The sequence below is a fragment of the Heterocephalus glaber genome, unplaced genomic scaffold (genome assembly GCF_053883595.1).
Source record: "Heterocephalus glaber isolate CG9 unplaced genomic scaffold, H.glaber_assembly_v1.0 deba00000818, whole genome shotgun sequence".
Classification (NCBI taxonomy): domain Eukaryota; kingdom Metazoa; phylum Chordata; class Mammalia; order Rodentia; family Bathyergidae; genus Heterocephalus; species Heterocephalus glaber.
The window spans coordinates 19,609,074-19,630,323 of NW_028258164.1; the positions used below are offsets into that span (position 1 = coordinate 19,609,074).

The 21,250-nt window shown below is 45.7% G+C and overlaps 1 long non-coding RNA gene across 4 annotated transcripts in view; it reads left to right on the forward strand.

The window, feature by feature from the left end:
• Window positions 1-20,824: 20,824 nt before the first annotated feature.
• LOC147828986 (uncharacterized) overlaps window positions 20,825-21,250 on the forward strand; it is a 37,476-nt gene continuing 37,050 nt past the window's right edge. For 2 of the 4 annotated variants that reach the window (XR_015449968.1, XR_015449970.1), the window contains exon 1: window positions 20,840-20,917. This is a non-coding gene — a long non-coding RNA (uncharacterized LOC147828986). Of the gene's footprint in view, window positions 20,918-21,250 lie in introns of all 4 variants that reach the window. The other 2 variants (XR_015449971.1, XR_015449969.1) reach the window with 2 other exon arrangements.

Consider the following 21,250-nt stretch of genomic DNA (forward strand, 5'->3'; position numbering starts at 1 on the left):
CCCTATCTATAGAACAATCTACAAACATCTGCTGACCATCGATATGTGTCAGCTGACCACTAACCTTTGTTCCTCTTCTGTAAATTTTACCTGTTAACTTCCTCTGCAACCTTGTATAAAAAGAGCCTCAGACTCTGGGCTAGTCACCTCTCTAAGGTACTTTGCTTTGGGAGTGCCGTCTGGCCAGATCAAGGTCTGTTTTACTTTCCAACTTGTCCAGTGTGTTCCTTCCTGGGTGTTCTTCACTGCAGTCAGCTCCTCAGAGCGTTTGGTGAGGCCCTCGGTCTTACATCTGTACTTCAGCAGAATTTTATGTGACTTTAACACTGATCTGTTGAGTTTAAATAAGAAAACCCTATTCATTTGGCAAAAAAGGCAAATGTGTGGAAAAGAGGGCAGAAGACAAAAGCCACAAGCCAGGAAGGTCAGGAGCAGAAAAGGGAGGGTTTCAAGCAAAACACATTGCTCTGAGCAACTTGGAGCCTCAGGCTCAGGAACTTGAATCAAGGTGTCTGTCTGGTGGGGTTTGCTTTGGAGAACTAGACAGCTCCAATTTTGACCTCCACTAATTAATTACGTGATGTATTGTTGGGAGCAATGCTACATAATTCTAGGGAAAAATCATTTGATTAGGCCTCGTTCTTCTGCCTACAGGCCAGCTATGGCATTCTGAGACATAATTCCATTTTGGCCTCGGTCACAACTGAGACCTTAGTGATCCCATGATACTGTGATGCTCCAGGGCAAGACCACACCTGGTCTCCACACCTGGTGGGAGACACCCTGGGAAAACCAAATCTTCATCTGTATAGTTCCTCATTGTTCTTAGATTTCCACTGCCCCCCCCCCCCCAGTCTTTTTTACACCTTGTTTATCCCAAGGTGAAGTACTGAACTCTACATATTCATTTGTTTCTTTTGTTTCTCCCAATGTACTGAATAAAAGGTGCTGCAAGCTAGGGGTTTTTGTCTTTGCTGTCCAGAGCAGCACTGATCAGACTCAAAGCTCAGCTTCTTCTCAAAGTGTCCTTTTTCTACCTTTCCTGTAATTCGCTGTGTGCTGCCGTGGCTCATAGGAGACTAGGACTTACTGCAGAGGTTCTAGTAATGTCCCCTTTCCCTGTTCCCTACAATGTATATTTTGTTTTTCCCACAGTTTCAAGTAATAACAACTTAAAAATAGGTCAAAGAACCATTTATTGAGCATTATACTATGCTTCCTATTTACTTCTTATTTATTCTGCCAGCAACCTATCAGTAATTTTCAGATGAGAGGAACAAAGGATGAGGAGGCCCAGCCACTGCCCAGAGGCAGGCAGCAATGTCAGTGATAGACCTGAAATTTGAACTCTGTTTGTGCTGCTCCAAAGACTATGTAATTGCTATATTCAGTTATAAATGTTGTGTCATGTCTGAGGGTGTACACCACACCATGCCACTGCTGTGCTAGAACATGCGACTACTGGGATCTTACCAGGATTGTAAACTTAGCACCACTAATGAATTAAAGAGTTTAAAAGAGAAAGGTGGCTTATTTGGAAAAGGGCAGGACAAAAGAGAGGATAGACAGTTGCTCTCAAAGAGTAGGGACATCAGAAAGTGAATACCCATAGATTTTTGTCCTCAGCTCCTTTTAAATTAAGATTAGTATGCACCTGCCCCACATTGGGTACCTAGAACTTGTAACAATCTGACTCTCTGGCTGTCTTTGACCCTACCTTGGGTACCTCTGCCTACATTCTTTTGGGTATTTGATTCCTTCCTGCCCTTTTGTAATGGATAAGTATAGGGAGGGAAAGCATCATAGAAGGATAGCTTAGAGTTAGAAACTAAGTAAAGGGGACATGTGTGTATCTGGTGCAGTGGTATGGTGATACTAAAGTGAGAATATACCTTTGTGAGACCAAAGAGACTCGATTTTGCTAAAATCCACCATTCCCCTAGCCTCTCAAATTAATGGTTAAAATGTGTTTGCTCTGGGACAGAAGATACAATCTGTAACAAACCAAAGTTCCTAAGTTAATTACTCAGCCATCTGTTTGCCCAGGAAATGAACGTTCCGGGCCCCCTATCCATAGAACAATCTGTAGATGTGCTGACTGTCAGTACGTAATGGTCCTGACTAATAGTCAGTGTGTCTGCTGACCATCAGTACATGACAGTCGACCACCAACCTTTGCCCCTCATTTCCCTCTTAAAACCTACATGTAACTGCCCCTCAACCCCCCCCCATGCACCTGGCCAATCAAAAATGTACACTTCATGCTTGCTAATTGTCAACCAATCATGTAACTGCTAAATGGAAAAATCTCCAAACCTTGCTGTAACCTCTATAAAAACCCCACTAATTTGAAATTCGGGGCTGTCAATCTTGATCCGCTGGGTCGGTGACAATTGAGAGTCCCTGCTCGAGCTTAAAAAAATGACCCTCGTGCGTTTGCAACAGAATCGGCTCCTTGGTGGTCTTTAGAGACTTCGCGATCTGGGCACAACACCTTTAAGTATATACTTATAGGTATATGTGTATTTTATATATTAAATAAGTCCTTATGTGGCTGCCCCTTATCTCCTTCATCTTTTATCAGGGGGGAGGGGCACTGCTTACCCTGTATTTTTATGTTCTTGGTTACATCCGTGTTTTGCCTGTTGACTCTTTCTGCTAAATTCTTATGCTAACTGTGTTACCTGGTGCCTTCTCAGGTTTGGTCTCTCTGCTCTCTCTCTCTCTCTCTGTATCAGGGATCAAACTCAGGACCTGGCGTTTGCTAGGCAGGCTCAGTGCCACTGAGCTAAATCCCTGGCCCAGTCTCGCTCTCTCTTTTAAACTTTGTCTTTCTAATTGCTGGAGTCTAACTATAGAGACAAAAGTTTCTTTTAGTAAGATTTCCTATTAAGTTTTTAAATAAAGTCTAAAGAGATCCTATTTTATCCTTTGTCCTGCCTGTTATCCCCTGTCCCTATAGTTGTACTTACACTCACAACAAAAATATGACTATTCACATGCTGATCTCTGCCTGCATACTTGAATCTGCACAAAAATATCAACATACAATTTTTAAAAATAAAATAACTCAGCAAAAAATGGATGATTTTTTGCAGAAATTGTAATAATAACAGGTTTAACCCATTAATATAGTAATAACAGAAAGTTGGAGATGACAGACACCCCTTTCTGGGCTTTTCTGCTGGCCAGGCTCCCATGATCCTGCTTGCTAACACCACCAGCACCTCTCAGAGCCTTACCTAATACCAAGGCACCGTTTAAACTGTCTTGGGGAAAAATGCAGGCAGATTTAAGTCCTTAGTGTAACTTTTTCATAAACTCTGCAGGAGAATTTAAGCAGCCACAGGGCAGAGCTGAAGATGGCAGCTCTGACTCAGCCTTGACTCCTTGGAGTGACCTACTTCTTCCAACCAGAGCCCCCCTCCTACAGTGTCCCTCACTTCCCACTAATGCTAACAAATCATGACTCCATCAGTCAGTTTATACACTTGATGAAGTCAGAGTTCTCATGATCCAGTTACTTCCCAAAAGCCTATAAGCTGGTGGTCAAGCCTTCAACATACATGAGATTTGGGGGGGGGGGGCATTTTGAATCTCAGCCATAACAACAGGCCAATGAAATATTGCAGGATTTAAAGTTGTAGATACTTTGTTTTCAGATTGATAGCGATTAGTGACAAGAAGCTGTAAGCTGTTTCCTAGTAATCCAACCCTGTGCCCTGTGTGATTCTCTCCCCCTGAGTGTGGGCTGGAGCTAGATAGAGACTTGCTTCTAAGGAAAAGAATATGACAAAAGAGATGAGATGTCATTTCCAAAATTCAGTTACAAAGGATTGTGACTTTCATTGTAGGGGAAGCCAGGCATGCTGTAGGCTCCCTGTGGAGAGGGCCAGAACTGCTTGGAAATGGCCCTCAGTAAGGAACCAGTCCCATGGCCTGCATCTGCATTGCTCCAAGCATGCCCTCCCCATGACCTTCTGAGGGTCGCTGCCCAGTCAGGTTGCCAGCTCCAACTCTGTGAGTAATGACTCCTCACACAGGGAATGTGAGAGAAGGGATTGCTGTTTTGAACTGCTAAATTTGTTATGCAACAATACATAACTAATACAGGAAAGCAACAAAAACATAAATCCCTATGTCGGTGATTTATTAATTCACTTTACTAAAGGAGGCAATTTATTAAGGAAAGTGAATGTTTAAAATCCAAAGCTGTAGTTCTCAAAATATTGTCAAAGATCATGCATCAGTATCTCTGCTGGAGATTATTTTAAAAGTTGGTTTCCTGGCACCACAAATGTACTGAACAGCAATCTTTCAGGTAGGGCTGGGAACCTGTATTTTAGCAAGTTCATGTGTTGGATGTGGGCTTTCCACACTCCCTTCTGGCAGTCATTCCAAGGAGCAGCACAAATATGAGTTGGGACAAAAGACAAATGACGCCACTGGGGGGAGAAGACAAATCTTGAGAGGATGTCATAGGAGCAGGGGGAGTCAGTGGCAGGGCTGAGTCTGCACCAGGCTGCTTTTGGCCATGACAAAGTGGTCACCCTTTGCACCCAGTGCTCTTGAATCTGAATGGGAATAATACTTTTCTAATGGAGAGTCAAAGAGTACATTTATTTTTCCTGAAACTGACTCTTTACTAATCACTGGCATTTGAATACTTCTTCAACTCAATCTTTCCACTTTAGCAGAAGATACTGCTGGAACAAAAGGCACTTATGTATTGTTTTTCTTTGTTTACAGATTTTGGTAATGTCTTATAAAGTGTACTCCATAATTCCTTTAGAGTACCTTAAAACATTAAAAGAGTGAGAGCAATAGCTTTAAACAAGGTCATATCAGTTTCCTCTCATCAGTAAATATAAAACTCCAGCAAATGTGATTTTTAAAGAACATTATTTAGGAGAATTTCCTGACATCATGATAACAAAATATGAGGCCGAGCTAATTCTATGTTTTAAAAAACAAAACCTCAGGGGAATTTATATTTTTCACTTAGATTCAGTTTTTAATTACAATTAGTAATTAGTGTATATTTGTGACCTTAGTGAATTCAGAGGTGCTGAAAAATCATGGAAGATAACAGGTTTTAGTGTAGAATGATCTTGGTGGTTGCTTTTTTTTCTTAATTAAGCAATAGGCTTTTTATCTGTGCAGAAATCTTTAAATGCCATGCATGTAAATAAAACAGAATTGCATTTGAAATGGCTGTGTAGTACTCAATTGCGAAATTTAAATGACATCATCTTTCTTGTGTGTATGTAGATTCATGAGCAGTTAGTACTCTAACTTAATCTCAAGAGTGAAAAGTACACAGTTTTGTTTATGGGACAAAACAAGTGTCCACTTGGAGTCCAGGGAGGCAGTGTGCTGCTTGCTGTCCACCAGAGCATGTTTTGGAATTGGGTGAGTGACTGTCTCTCACAAGAGGCAAGTTTCAGTTTCCCTTGTTAAATATGTTTAATAATCTGAGAGCTTCTAAATATTGACTCTATCTGGATTTATTTGCTGAAAAGATGTTTACAAAAATTTAAAGAAATGTCAACACTGTCAGGTAAAAGGGCCGAAGACCAAGACCAGACCAGGCCACAACAAGCCTTTGTCAGGGGAATAGATGTGCCCGGCTGTCTCTGAACAAAGGAGAGAAAAAAGCAATATGGCTGGGGCAGGGAGAGTCTTTTATAGAGACTGGGGTGGGGTTTGTAGGGGCTGAGGTGGGGTTGACTGAGGTAGTGACTAGGGAATGGAGGAGCCCATGATGTCACTAGGTGGTAGGAGGTGAGCGAGTATTAGGTTACTTTCTAGGCAGGAACAGGGGCATACTGGGAAGAAGGGTTTATTCTTTGGTGGGAACAATCATCTTGGCATGACGTCACACAGGGGAGGGGGCAAGGCACCATAGGAAGAGGGCAGCTACTATACATAATAGCTGCTGAGGTGGTGGGAGACCTATCATTCCAGGCTTTTGTTGTATGATAGTTGGGCGAAGGTCTCTTCTTCTGGAGCTGCTTCCTGCTGACCAGGGGTGAAGATCGGGGCTAGCCCTGGATCTCATGAGGCCTGTGGCAAGTGGGGACCTCTTCCTTTTGCCGTACTGGCTGGTTCCCTGCCATGATGAACTCTGTGACTGTCTGGCTGGTGAATGCCCTCAATCATTCCTGCAAGAAATTTTGAAAACAGCGAACCAGGCACGGTCCAAAACAGAGAATTAAACAGATAATACTGAGGGGTCCCAAGAGTAGTAATAGCCAGGCGAGCCATGAGCTCCAGGAACCAAACATGCCCCACCATTGATTAGTACCTTGGGGGGCATAGCTATCTGGCCCATTGAGTTTTCATTTTTTTCATTTGACATGTAATTTTTTATTTATTATTTACATAGGTTTTACAGAGACAGCTGGATGTTTAGGGACTCATTTGTTATAGAAGTAAGAGACTGTTATGGAAGAGATCATAGCTCCTGATCTAAGGGCCCCTGTGTCATGTCCTTGCTCTTAGAGAATGAGTGGAAAAGTGATAAACACAATTTATATAATCTTTATAATCCTTTTTTTTTTTGGAATATAAAATGTGTATGTAACTGAGCAAATGTCTTTTGGATGCCAACCTACCGATGAGTGTAGTGTTACTATGAACCTGACTTCTCCTTTAAATTCAAGGCCAGGACAGTTTTATTCCTGTATCTCTCAGTTTTTGGAAGCCTCCTAGATATATTTAAAAATAAAGAGAACTGATAACCTCCACAAGGACCCTGGCCAACTTGAGGCGATCAAGTGTAACATAAAAGGCTTGATCTTTTTAGACACGGGTAGGTATCCAGGAAATACGAGCACAATGGGATGTGCCATCATAAACAGAGAACAAGGATGTACATTATTTTAAAAGGAATAAATCTTGTAGCTGCTTGGTATAGAACTTATCCTGACTGTGGCTGACAAGCAGGTGATTTTTTTCCCAATACTCTTACTTTATGGTTTTTTTTTTCTTTTGATCCCTACACAATAGTTAATTAGTTATCACAGAATCAGAAAAACACTTATCTAAAAGAAGAGACCTGGAGACCAGTGGTTTCTAGGATTGGGTACCCTTAAAGAACTTCTTTTAATTTTTTTGAAAAGAATCTGTACACACTTGTAGCTAATTAATGATTTTTGCTTCTGTTTAGTACCCAAAGTTTTGTCTTTTTGAAATGGCTGTGTCATGAGTGAACCAAAAGATTTTAATGGGTGGGCTATGTCTTAATTTTTCTGAAGCCTAGCTTTATTATTATGTCATTGTTTTATACCTCTTTTGGTTATTTTTTCTGCTGGGTGTTTAAGACCAAGTTAAAGTGAGACCTATGTCAATCAATACGAACCTCTTGTTATCTATTAAGGTCAGGTAAGTCTCCCCAGGCCATTACTTTGGAACCATGCATAGTGCCTCTCTGCTCCTCTGTCAGTGTCAGCCATCTGGATGGGTCATGGCCTTGCTTGACCAAGTTGCTTTCAGTGAAAGCATTGGAGATATTTTTCTTGGTGACCCTCCTTTGGCACACGTACATTGTCCTCTGGTGTCCAGCAATCTTCCAGTTTAGGAGGTTGAGTGACTTACCAAAGATGTAGGACCCTGTACAGAAGGTTCCCTCATGTCCTGCAACTTTGTTGACCTTGAGAGGCCAGGGCCAAAATATCGGCTGTCCTCATAGCCCAGTTACCTTTTAGTTCTGGTCTCCAAACTTTAGTTGTTGAACATCCAGAAGAGAAGGTCAATAGCGTTAGCCTTGTAACAAGAATAATGAACTTAACTATTATAGTTTTACCAGAATAGCAAGCATTTTGGAATTTAAAATATAGAGAACTGTTACTGTTATCAGTCATGGTTGTTTTTTAGTAGTTGAATTCCTGTAGAATATTAACAGAAAAAGAGCCACAAATAATATTTTAACATGACAATTATGATGACTTTACCTTTGTAACACATTTAAATGTCCATCTTGATATAAAATAGCCATTGTTAAATGTACTCATTTTTTAAAAACACCAAAAGTTTTTACCTAAATTATTATCTTTAAAAAAAAAATAATCTTTTGATAGGATACCATCTAAAGAAAATAGCCCATATATGTATCTGTTATCATAAATAGCTAGAGTGTATGAAAAGGCAAATACCTGAACCAAAAAGAGGTTATTATCATAAACAAATATTAGAAAACCTGTACAGTCAGAAAGTCCAAATACATTTAGTACACTAGAAAAAATAAAACCTTGTTATTGTTGTTTTTTACAGGATATTTAGTCCTTTGAAAATGATCAGTGTAAGCACACCATAATAACATATTTAGAATTTATCCCTTTGATGACAATTGATATAAACAGCATAATAATATATTTAAATAATATTTATTCCTGTAAGTCTTTTATAAGGCTTTGGAAACTATCGGGTCAGTCTGTTGTAAGATGAAAACTGTTGAGGTCCCCCTAGTGAACAAAGACTGGAAAATATTCCCATGCGGCCGCTCCTTTGTTCACCAAGGGGAGCATGCCTTGAACTTAATAACCTTTATCTATAAACAGAACAGCTGTATGATTGGACAAAAAACAAAGATATAAGACAATTTCTAAAACTAGAGTGCACTCAAATATATTTAGCCCAATGGAATTATAATTTCTTTATAATTTTAGGTTTATAATTATAAATAAGACTATTTAAAACTTTTTGTAAGTCAATTAACAGAGATGTCTTGTAGAATTAAAATCAGAAGGAATGAAACCTCTCTTCCTATAAACCTTTTATAGCAAACTTGAAACCAACAAGTAAACATATATGTTTCCTTTGTAAATCACTTCCACACACCTTCTTTATGTACCTAGGCCTTTTGGTCTTGTCCTGCTAACAAGACAAACATATAAAATCCTTTTATATCAAAACTATGTCTTTTATTTATAGCTTTTTAAATATTTTGTCTCGGACTCACTATAAATATTTTATACTTTTGTCAGTCATTATCTCATCCCTAGTGGTCTTTGTTAAGTAAATAAAGTTCCAATTCCTGTTTACTGGTTAGATACAGGTGGTTTCTGCCACTGATTACAGCCCTAAACACATGACAGTTAAGGCACATGTCTCACAAGTTTGTTCAAGGATTCCCACTTCGTTCTTTAGTTAGGATGTTATCTATAGTGGAGCTACAAATCAAAGAAGCTATATAACCTTTACTTTAAACAGCAGAAGCAATGAGCTGAGGCGTTTTTAAAGGGATACACTACCTAGCTTGCTTCCACAACTACTTTAATAGCTAATCTATTAAACTTTAAAACTTTTTTCTATCAACAGAGTTATAAAGTGGGGGAGGTATGAGCGGTGAGTGATTGGCTCAGGCTAGAGGACTATTTGAGAAGGAGAACAGGTTTGACAGAGGGAGGGTTAAAAGCATAGTTAGGAAAGGCTTGCATGTAGGGGATTTCTGACCATTTGCCATTGTGTTGACCGAAGTTGTGTAAATCACACAGTAAGTTAAACTTGAAAGTGCCATTTTTGGGCCATGGAAACCCATTATCTAATTTATACTGAGGTCAAACCTGATTTTAATAGAAAACAAGTCTTTTTGGCTTAAAGTCTGGTCCCAACAATCCGAGGGGGTTTGAGTTGTGCCAGAAGGCAGGCCAGAGGCATTGAGGGTTGAGGTTTGGATTGTTGGGCCCCCTGGTTAGAGCAGGTGAGGAGGAGGCAGCCCCTGGGGGGAAAGACAAAGGGGAGAAACGTCCTTGTCTCCTTTGACAATCTCCCAGTGAGTCTCCCAAAGGGAGAGAACGAGAGGAGGCAGGCCGATGGGGCTTCTCCCAGGGGCACAGTCCTGGGCCCAGAGGCCATGGGGGTTTCTCTGACCAAGCCCTTGGATTTCTGAGAAGTCCCCAGATGGGGAGAGAACACGAGACAGAGAATCTGATGAGAGGGAGGCTGAACTCCCTACTCACCCAGACATTGGTGACCAGTGTGGATGTGTAGCACCAGCAATGGCAAAGGTAGAAAGCCTCGGAGGGTCCTGGCAATGGCAGATAGGTCTGTTGGAGATGGCCAAAAGGTCAATCAACCCCGTCCTGGGGGGGATCGTCCATTAATGGACCATATACTGTCCGAGTCACGGCACCAGAAATGTCAGGTAGAAGTGCCAAACATCAAGACCAGACCAGGCCACAACAAGCCATTATTAGGGGAATAGATGTGCCATGCTGTCTCTGAACAAAGGAGAGAAAAAAGCAATATGGTCGGGGCAGGGAAAGTCTTTTATAGAGACTGGAGTGGGCTTTGTAGGGGCAGAGGTGGGGTTGAGTGAAGTAGTGACTAGGGAATGGAGGAGCCCATGATGTCACTAGGTGGTAGGAGGTGAGCGAGTATTAGGTTACTTTCTAGGCAGGAACAGGGGCATACTGGGAAGAAGGGTTTATTCTTTGGTGGGAACAATCATCTTGGCATGACGTCACACAGGGGAGGGGGCAAGGCACCATAGGAAGAGGGCATCTACTATACATAATAGCTGCTGAATTGGTGGGAGACCTATCACCCATGACAAGGAGGCACTAGGGATCATGCCACATCTTAGAAAAAAGCCTAGAGTCCCAAGAGCTGATGGAGGAAAAGAGGCAGATTGTAGACGTCCAGAGGAAATTGCAAGCACCCTCTTACCACTTAGCTTGGCCACTTGGTTCCAGTGCTCCACCCCCCTGGCCCTGTCTCCAGCCCTTGTGCTGGGACCCCCAAAGCAGAAGGTGATCGTGCAGTTGGCCAGGTGATTAAAGTGTGTGATAGTGGCCCGAACGGTGGGCACCAGATGTTCTTTGCCCTTTTTGTTTCTCCAGGTCCAGGTGGAGTCCAGGCAGTCCCAGGGCACCACATTCTTGAACAGCTCTTGTGGAGGAAGACAGCATCACAAGGGCAGAACCCACCCCAGATAGTTGATGGCTTCAGCCATCCACAGGCAGGTGGCTGTGGCCTGAGCTGGAGATCAGGAAGCTGCAGATATGGACAGAAATTTCTGAAAATAGCTGGTTTTTCTCCACTGCCCACTAGTGATGTCCAACTTATGACCTAGGACCTAGCACTGATGTGAAAATCAGTGGCATTTTCCCCATTCCCATCCTGACAACCCAGATATACCATGTCCATGAGGCAGTCACCTCCAAGAGGTGGCATGTGAGTGCGTGAGGCTCTGCAGACAGGTAGCTATAAACTGTCCCCGAGGGAGAAGGACTGGAGGGTGATGTGGGGGCAGGAGGAGGGGCGTGCATCCCTGCAGGTCAGCTTCCCAATCTTGAGCTCTCTCCTCCTGAGACTGGAGCTGGTGGGGCATGCAGTGACACTGAGCGGCCACCGGAGGGCAGCAGAGCCCTGTGCTCAGATCATGCGCTGAGGTTGCCAGGGGCCCAAGCTCTGCCAGTATTGTATGAGGATGCGGAGCATAAAGAGAATATGTTCGCATATTTGTGCTTATTTCTACCACCTTATTCTGTCTTCCTCTCTGTCTTGCTTTCTCTAAGTAGGCTTGAAGCTTTTCCTTATTTCTTCAGAAGTAATTCACCTCACTGTTTCTTTTTCAGAGAGAGACAGAGAGAGAGAAAGAGAGAGAGAGAAAGAGCATGTGTAGGTCTTGCTCAGGAGCCCAGATTGGTCTTGAACTAACAGCGGTCCTCCTGCCTCAGCGTCCGAGATCTGAGATTTCTGGGAAGCACCACCATGCCTGACTTTTCCTTTTCTCTTGCAGTTAGGAGTGATGTATCTGGTTTCTGGTTTTTCCGTAGTGATCATAGAAATCAAACCCTGAACTTTTGCTTGTTAAATTCAGGTCTTTAAATTTCTTGATTAACTTTTGTTTGGAAGAGGTTTACCTTCCAGGAAAACTGAGAGAATGCTGGCCTGGCACAGCTCAGAGTGAAGGCGGGGACCTAGGCTCCCCAGAGGGCGGACTCCTCTGCATAGGAGGACCCTGCTCTTTCCCGGTTATCTGATGGTTTGTTCCTGGGGCCACAGTGACGCCCCGCTGGGATCCTTGCTCTGAGGGATCCGCTGGGCGCCCGAGCTGTGGAGTGGCACAGGCGGGTCTCAAGTGAGCTGTTCATGGCCCTGGCACTCTGCCTTCCTGTGGCCCAGGGCCTTATGCCTCCTGTGACAGGCGCTTCCTTCCTTGTCCAGAAGGACTCTCAAGGAACCCGGCTGCGCTGACAGGGAGGGTGAATTCCGGGCCACACTGGTCCCGGATTCCATGTGCCTGGATGGCTGAGCACTGTGAACTGAATGAATCCCAGGGAACCCACTGAGGTGGCCCTTCTCAAACAGGGTGCCCTGGGGCTCTCCTCTCAAAACAAAGTCTTTCCCTTTTGCAACTGTGAGCCTTGGAAAGGTTGGGCCTTGTGGGTTCCTTATATGTCTTCAAGGCATCTTTTCCATTGTCCTATTGTAAAGTACTTGGATTTGTTTTAATGCTAATCTTTGATCAACATCTGTATCACCCACTTTCTTGTCCCTGAACACAGTACTCAACACTACACATTAAGGGAAGAGAGGTTTGTTTCAGCTCACATTTCAGTTCATAGTTAGCTAGTTCCAGGATGGCAGGATGGCATGTCAGAGGTGCACATTGATAGAAATGCTGCTTGCCTGGTGGTGGCCAGGAGGCACATGGTCAAATGTGGGCCAGGGAGCAAGATACACCCTCCCAGGTCACACCCACGCTGACCCACCTCTTCTGACCAGGCCCACATCCTGACACCAAGCCTGGCATAGCACCCCCATCACCCAGTCACCCTCTGGAAGCCCTCACCTCTGGGTGCAAGGGGCTTGAGGGTGACATCCAGATAGAATCCATAACCTGTAGTTTCCATAAAAGGATGCAATTTCTGATAAGTGATCTAGAAGTGTTATAAGAAATCTATGAAATATTTAGAGCATAAAACCTTACAATTTCTTGAAGACAATTTTCTTTTCAGTAATGCACATTATGATGGACAGAATGGGAGTTAGTACTGATGATGAGTCTTTATTTTAATGTTTTGCTCCAATACCCTGTTTTGTTTGCAGTAGTAGTTTGGTCCTTGAAGTATTTATAACTGTGGAATGAGTGCACAGATGGGTTTCTGAACTGTGTTTCTTTCCTCATTTCTCTTTTGGTCACTTGTACCTGCATCAGCAGTAGATATGAATTTCACAGAAGCATTTAATAGTGATAATCAAGAATAGTGTGGATATCAGGGCTATTTCAGCTTAGGTGATCTCAGACTGAATCAGGTGTGGATGTCAAGGATGTGTACAAGTGACATGTGTTTCACACCTAAATGTTTGAATTAGAAATGGAACAAAGAATGGAAGCTGGGACTGTATTGGGTGAGGATTTAGGCAACGTAATGTCTGAGGAAGAGGATGGGATGTGTACATTTATGCCCAGGGACAGTAGGCACCCTGTAACAGACACTTTTTGTCATGCACAGTTGTAGGAACATCACAGCTTGTTTTGGGAGAACATCTAAACCTTCAAGCCAAGACCTCCATTGTGTACATTTGGGAGGGGATTTTGTTTGGATTAAACCCAATGAGGATAGTCATTTCCATGGTTATACAGGTTGGTTATGAATAAATCCTTTACACAAACCCAATCAGAACAAACGTGAAGAATGTTATTTGAAATGATGTAAATGAGAGTCACAAAAAACCCCCAACCAAAACTGCACCTTCCCCCTTCATCCTAAGCCACTTCCTCACCCTAACTGTAGCAGAACTTTGAGGATGCAACCTCACTTCCTTGGTATTAGAACCCAACGAAGCTGGGCAAACTTCTGAAGCTGTCTCCTGTCCTGACCCCTTGGAGGGAGACAGTGAAGAGGGGAGGATGAGCTGTTGCCCTTTTCCCACTTTCCGAAGGTCTAGCCACAGAAAGGACCACAGTCTGAGCCTTTTCCTACCTTGGCTCGGGTCTGGCCGCAGATGTTTCCAGCTAATGTTCAGGATGAACCCATATGTGAGAGAGGCAGCCCAGTGCCCATCCTGGCCATCAGCGCCATCCGTGACCTCTCATGTGCACTGCTCCCCCTCACGCTCAGTGTATGTAAGGGGCCTGCTTGGACAGGGGCAGGCTGTGAGGTGTCAGAGCTCTGTCCCACCACCCCACCTCCCATAGCCCCCACTTCATGGCTGGAAGTACAGCAAACATTGCGGGCTGCTAGTGTATGGATTGTTTTGGACTACTTTGATTGGAGCCCAGCCCCGAGTGCTCAGGTGCACAGAATTTTGTGCCTGCCTCACTCAGAAAGGATCATCAGTGTGAAGTGGAAACCCATGTTAGCATTAGCCTAGTGGGAAAAAGTCAGCCAAGGCTAGGACAGTCACAGAGGGCTTGGGGTGGGGTCAGCTTTCCTCTACACCGAGGCAGAGAGGACCACACAAGACACAATTCTGTCTCAGAGAGGAAGGGTGGAAGAAAAGCCCGGGCCTCTGACTCTGCTGCTCACTCGTCTCTCCCCAGCACCACCTCTCCCATTTTGGAAACCTGGTCTGAATGGCACCATCCACTGGACATTCCCCAAATCAAGATCAAAAAGGCCGGCTTGCAAGTGAACTCACTTGGAGCAGACGTGGAGCCTCTCTTGTGCCTTCCCCTTGCTCAGGTGGAATAGCTAGAGCTCCATGAGGCCAAAACAGATGGTGAGGGCCACAGCAGTCCGGAAGGCTTTCATGGCTTTTGGTTGGGCATTGGAATCCCCCAAATGGCCAGGATGTCTTTTCTATGCTCCACAGGGAACTGGAAAGTGACTAAGACTGCTGAGCTTTCCTCCTCCTAGCTCCAGCTCCATGTCCAGAACACCATGGGCCTGCTCTGCAGCCAGAGTCAGCACCAGAGAAAGAGCCTCCTCTGGAGACAGGAGAGAAGCAGAAGCCAGCTCCACAGCACTCCTGCCTCTCTGCTGCCGCTGATGAGGACAGGTCCTTGCAGAAGGTGCTCTTAGCCTTCTCTCCCAAGCTGCTGGCAGAGCAGCTGACCTTGATGGGTGCGGTGAGCAGCTGAGCTCTGTGGGGTGGGGTGGGGCGGGGGACACCCATCCTTCTTGCACTGATCTCCTCAGTCCTGACATTCCCAGTTTACCAGATCAAAGTTCCTTCTTCTACCAACTGTATCACCTATACTCGTCTCTCAGCCCCAAGCCACTCCTGTCCTTGGGTGGAGGTTGGACAGTAGAGACAGGGCACTCACATGCCCACTTCACACAGTGACTGTGATGTCAACTGTGATTGGACAATTGGGAAACAGGGCGGGAGTCAGACCAACTGGCCAAGGAGGGTGTGCACTGAGGTGCAGGCAGGAGCATGTGTCACCTTGCCATCATCCCAGGAGACCTGGCCAGCCTTATCACTTTGTAGGCATTTGAGATTCATGGGTTCTACAGCAGACACCCACACAGAGCCCCCAGTCATAGCTGTCCCAGGAAATGTGCCACTGACCTGGGCAAAGGAGCAGAGGGCAGGTGAGGTTGGAAAGAAGACAATACCACAGAATGAGTGGGACTCAGATGTCTGCTCGTGCTGGAGGTTTGGGAGGTTGGGCACGGGGACAATGCCACTGATTTTCACATCAGTGCTAGGTCCTAGGTCATAAGTTGGACATCACTAGTGGGCAGTGGAGAAAAACCAGCTATTTGCAGAAGTCTCTGTCCATATCTGCAGCTTCCTGATGTCCAGCTCAGGCCACGGCCACCTGCCTGTGGATGGCTGAAGCCATCAACTATCTGGGGTGGGTTCTGCCCTTGTGATGCTGCCTTCCTCCACAGGAGCTGTTCAAGAATGTGGTGCCCTGGCACTGCCTGGGCTCCATCTGGACCCGGAGAAACAAAAAGGGCAAAGAACCTCTGGCGCCCACCGTTCGGGCCACTACCACACATTTTAATCACGTGGCCAACTGCACCATCCCCTCCTGCTTTGGGGGTCCCAGCACGAGGGCTGGAGACAGGGCCAGGGTGGTGGAGCACTGGATCCGGGTGGCCAAGCTAAGTGGTAAGAGGGTGCTTGCAATTTCCTCTGGACGTCTACAATCTGCCTCTTTTCCTCCATCAGCTCTTGGGACTGGAGGCTCTTTTCTAAAATGTTCCATGATCCCTAGTGCCTCCTTGTCATGGGGACTCTGACCTCCACTCATAGGTCATGTGGTGTGGTGGGTGCTGTCATGTGATCTAAGCTTCTTTGAGTTTCACTAGAATCCTCCTCCCTGAAAGATAGCCTATTTAATAACTGGTGCTGGAACAACTGGATTTCAACCTGCCAAAGATTCAAACTAGACCCATACCTATCACCATGCACTAAACTAGCCCCAGCTCCGGGCTCGCCGGTGTTCACACTCGCGTGGCCGCGAGGCAGAAAGGGGCTCCTTCGTAGGCGGGACCCGGTGCTTCCTGGGGCCCGGCCAGGCCGGGCTGGAATCACCAGCACAGCCTGGGACCCAGCACCTCAGGGGCCAAGGTCACTGCGCGGGCTCGCTGCATGCTCTGCCCTTCAGCACCCAGGGGAGCGAGGAGCTTCCAGGGCGCAGAAGCCCAGCAGAGGCGGCCCCCCTACAGGCCTCCTCCCGGAAAAGGACAGTGGGGACACTGCCACGCAGAGGACCGTGTGGAAGCCAGGAGAGCGGCTCAGAGCGCAGGCGAACAGGAAGGGAGGAAGCCGGGACCAGCTCGGCCCAGAATTCACTCTTCTTGTCAGCTCAGCGCAGCCACCAGGTCCCTGAGAGGCCTTCGGGACAAGGAAGGAAGCGCCTGTCGCAGGACAAAGAAGGCCCTGGGCCATAGGAAGGCAGAGCGTCAGGATGATGAACAGCTCACTTGAGACCCGCCTGTGCCACTGCGGAGCTCAGCTCAGGCGCCCAGCGGAGCCCTCAGGGCAAGGATCCCAGCGGGGCGTCACTGTGGCCCCAGGAACAAACCATCAGATAACCGGGAAAGGGCAGGGTCCTCCTATGCAGAGGAGTCCCCAGTGCTTGATGGAGATGCTCTGCCCTCTGGGGAGCCTAGGTCCCCGCCCTCGCTCTGAGCTGTGCCAGCCCGGCATTCTCTCAGTTTTCCTGGAAGCTAAACCTCTTCCAAACAAAAGTGAATCAAGACATTTAAAGACCTGAGTTGAACAAGCAAAAGTTCAGGGTGTGATTTCTACGGTCACTAGGGAAACACCAGAAACCAGATACATCACTCCTAACTGCAAGAGAAAAGGAAAAGTCAGGTGTGGTGGTGCTTCCCAGCAATCTCAGATCTCGGACACCGAGCAAGACCTACACACGCTCTTTCTCTCTCTCTCTCTCTCTCTGAAAAAGAAACAGTGAGGTGAATTACTTCTGAAGAAATAACGAAAAGCTTCAAGCCTACTTAGAGGAAGCAAGACAGAGAGGAAGAGAGAATAAGGTGGTAGAAATAAGCACGAATATACGAACATACTCTTTATGCTCCGCATCCTCATACAATACCGGCAGAGCTGGGGCCCCTGGCAACCTCAGCGCGTGATCTCAGCGCAGGGCTCTGCTTCCCTCCGGTGGCCGCTCGGTGTCACTGCATGCCCCGCCTGCTCTGGTCCCGGGAGGAGAGAGCTCCAGCTTGGGAAGCTGACCTGCAGGGATGCGCGCCCCTCCTCCTGCCCCCAAGATCGCCCTCCCATCCCTCTCCCTTGGGGACAGTTTAGAGCTACCTGTCCACAGAGCCTCACGCACTCACAAGCCGTCTCTGGGAGGTGATTGCCTCATGGGCGTGGTACACCTGGGTGGTCAGGAGGTGGGATCTGGGCTGAGAGAAATCACCTGGTTCAGGGCCTGGAAGCCTTCATCTCGCTGCCTCTGCTCCCTGGACTCTGCTTTCTGTCTGCCAGGCCCCTCTGCCATGCCGCGCTGCCTTCGAGCTGCTGACTAGGGACTGAAACCTCTACCAAGTGTGAGCCGAGATAAACCTCTCCTTGGTTAACTTGTGTGTGTCCAGTATAGTGTCTCGGTGACCAAGTCACTCCCCTCGAGGTCCTGCCCTTGACACCTGCACGGCACGTGCATGACACCTCTCGGGGGCAGGTCCAACCTTGGCTCTTGGGGAGGTTCTGGAGATGCGGTGGGGCAGCCCCCGGTGAGTCCTGGATGGGTCTAGGCCCCTGCCCCAGGTGTGTGGTCAAAAACAGTACAGTGTGTGGGTGCAGGAGTGGCTCTGCCTGTGTCTGACGCTCTCCACAAGTCCCCGGCAGCTTCCCGGCTGGACCTGTGCCCACCTCAGCCTGAGGGTGTGGGCCCACCTGAGCCACACTAGAGCTCCTGACCTGGCAAGACCCGTGGGGTCCTGGTCCTTCCACAAGCTCTAGAAAGGTTTGATCGGTCTCTGGGAGGGCCTGACTCCCCTGCTGCTCAGCCACCACACAGCGCCCAGTCATGTCCTGTCCTCGTGGGATTTCTTCCCCAGCTAGCAAGGGTGGTCCATTGTGACCTCACTTGTGTGTAGGGCTGTCTTAGGCTGCAAGCTGCAGTCCTTCTGCCCCAAGACCTCTGCTGCTTTGCTGATCTCAAGACACTGACAATATTGCTTGCTGTCTGCTCAGGGCCTGGTCATCTCCATGGCAAAAGTCTTTGGCCACTCATACCCGTGTCCATCCGTTGCCTCAGCCTTTCTCTTCAGCCATAGCAAGTGTCCTAGCAGAGGTTCTTCAGCCTTAGTCAGCCCACTTTAGCTTGCTCCTTTTCTTCCTTGTAGGCACAACAAGCATTGGGCTCTCCCATCCCAACAGCAGCATATGCATCCTTTTCAACTGGAATAAATTTTAAAGTGATTTTTTTAATAGTGTCTCCCATAATTTATTCTTCTCTTATGGCCGAATTTGTGACCCATATCACTTAACCATATTTCAGGCTAAAAGTAAGAAATAAATTTGAAAGCCTTAAGTAACAAAAAGCTGGTTTGTTTGTTCAATTCTGACATCTGACTTCAGGAAGGATTAAAAAACTTCCAGCATTCACTGTCTTGTTCTTCTTCCTCAGACCTGGCTCCACTTCTTGGTTCTTAGGCATACCTAGTCTTATCTATCCCAGGCTTCCCTTGGGCTGTAGCAGCTCTCAGATGATTTCCCCAGATGAGAAGATATGCATTTCCATCATTTCAAATAACATTCTTCACATTTGTTCTGATTGGCCTTTTGTAAATGATTTATTCATAACCAACCTGTATAACCATGGAAATGACTGTTCTTATTTGGTTAAATCCGAAAAAATCGACTCCTGAAAGTACAGATTGGAGGTCTTGGGTTGAAGGTGGAGGTGTTTTCCCAAAAGAAGCTGGGATGTTCCTACAACTATGCACGACAAAAGTGTCTTTTACAGGGTTCCAACTCTCCCTGAGCATAAATGTATACATCCCATCCTCTTCCTTAGAGAATATGTTGCCTAAATCCTCACCAAATACAGTCCCTTAGACTGTTGAATTATTAAAGTAGAAGAGGTGTCTGATTTGGGAGATGTTTCTGAGAATCTCTAGGACCTCTTGGCTACATATGGACAAGGAGTAATTAAAGACCCCTGAGGTTTCTAGCTGGAGGTTCTGGGTTCATAGTAAGACTGCCAACTGGTAGAGGGAATTTCATAAGAGCAAGGCAGGTGTAAAGTTAAAGAGATTTATATTTGACATGCTGTAATAAAAGACCCTATGGAGATTCCATGGGGAACAGGAACCAAAAAAAAAAAAAAAAAAGGCCCTTAACTGCAATGAGGGAAAAGGTATCTTTATAGTGGAGAAAGCTGGAAGACACCACCTCAACCAAAAGATTAGTCAACACCAAATCCTATGACATGCCTTCTGAGACAACACAGCCACAGGGATGCAAACCTTATCACGTATGAACTTCTACCACCTATTCATAACCTGATTTTGAGATATCAGGAGATAACACGGAATAGATGGACACATTATACAAAACACCCATGCTGTCTTCTTAAAAAAAGTCAATGCCAGACCTGGGGATTTAGCTCAGTGGTAGAGCACTGGCCTAGCATTAATGAAGCTCTGGGTTGGATCCCAAATACTAAAAAACAACCTCAAAATGTGAATGTCATTAAAGACAAACTGAAAAACTGATTATAGCAGCACAACTCATAAGACAAAAATCTTCTAAGCAGCCTTTATGTCCATCAAGGCATGAATGGATATAGAAAATATGGTCTTTACACAAGTGGAGTATTATTACTATGTCATGTAGAAGGATTATCTTGAAGGAAACTTGGCAGGAAATTTGTAGGAAAATAGATGCACCTTGAGACCATAATGTTAAGTGAAATAAATCAGACATACAACCTTAAATATGACATGGTTTCTCTTGTATAAGAAACCCAAAATATAAATAAAGAGGAAAATAAAATAAAAATCAGAGAGATAGATTTTTGCAAAAGGGAAGGGGACCAAGAGATGAATGGAGGAGAAAAAGGATGAAGGGAAAGGAATGGAAAAAGAATTAAGATGTGTTATGTACATTTACCAACTCCCCAAGAGGAATTCAATCATTATGTACTGCAATAATGTGCTAATAAAACTTAATAAAGAAAAATGAAAAATGACACGATAGCAAATTGCAGTGTGTGGTCCTGGGTGGGGTCTTGGATCAGGCAGATAAACTGCCATAAAAAATCCCCACTATTGAAGTTCTCTTACAGCCTAGTTGAACTTGTAGGACTCTACGCGTTGATGTCAAGGCATATTTTGCACCTCCTTCAGTACTACTACCTGCACATGCGCACTCTCAGGTACCTGCGCCACAATGGGCATGCATCGTAAGAACATCCGGGAACTTCCCAACTGGCGCGCACTTGGCGACCGTTAGCAGTACCTTCCTAGCAGCTGTGGTGCCTGACTGTGGCGGTGGAGTCTCAGTCTTGTGAGAGGTTTCTAAAACTGACGTATGTAAAAAATGTGATTGAGGCCCAGCCCTCCAGACCTCTCTGTACTGAACAAGATTTGCGGGCTTTGCCTCCTCACATTTCTGTTCGTTCGTTTGGTTTGGCTGTAGGTTGGAAGGGAGGGAAGAGGCCGGCTGCCATGGCGAACCGCTCTCCAGGTGGGGCAGCTTTCCACAGACATGAGGGGCTGGCTGTACTGGGATGGGTCAGACTCAGAGCAGGGGAGGTTTTCCCCAAGCCTATGTCCTAGCAGGCTTAGAAAAAGCAGGTAGAGCCACAGAGTAGACATCCAGTGTATGGGTTATTGGCATGTTTAAAAGATTCCAGAACAAA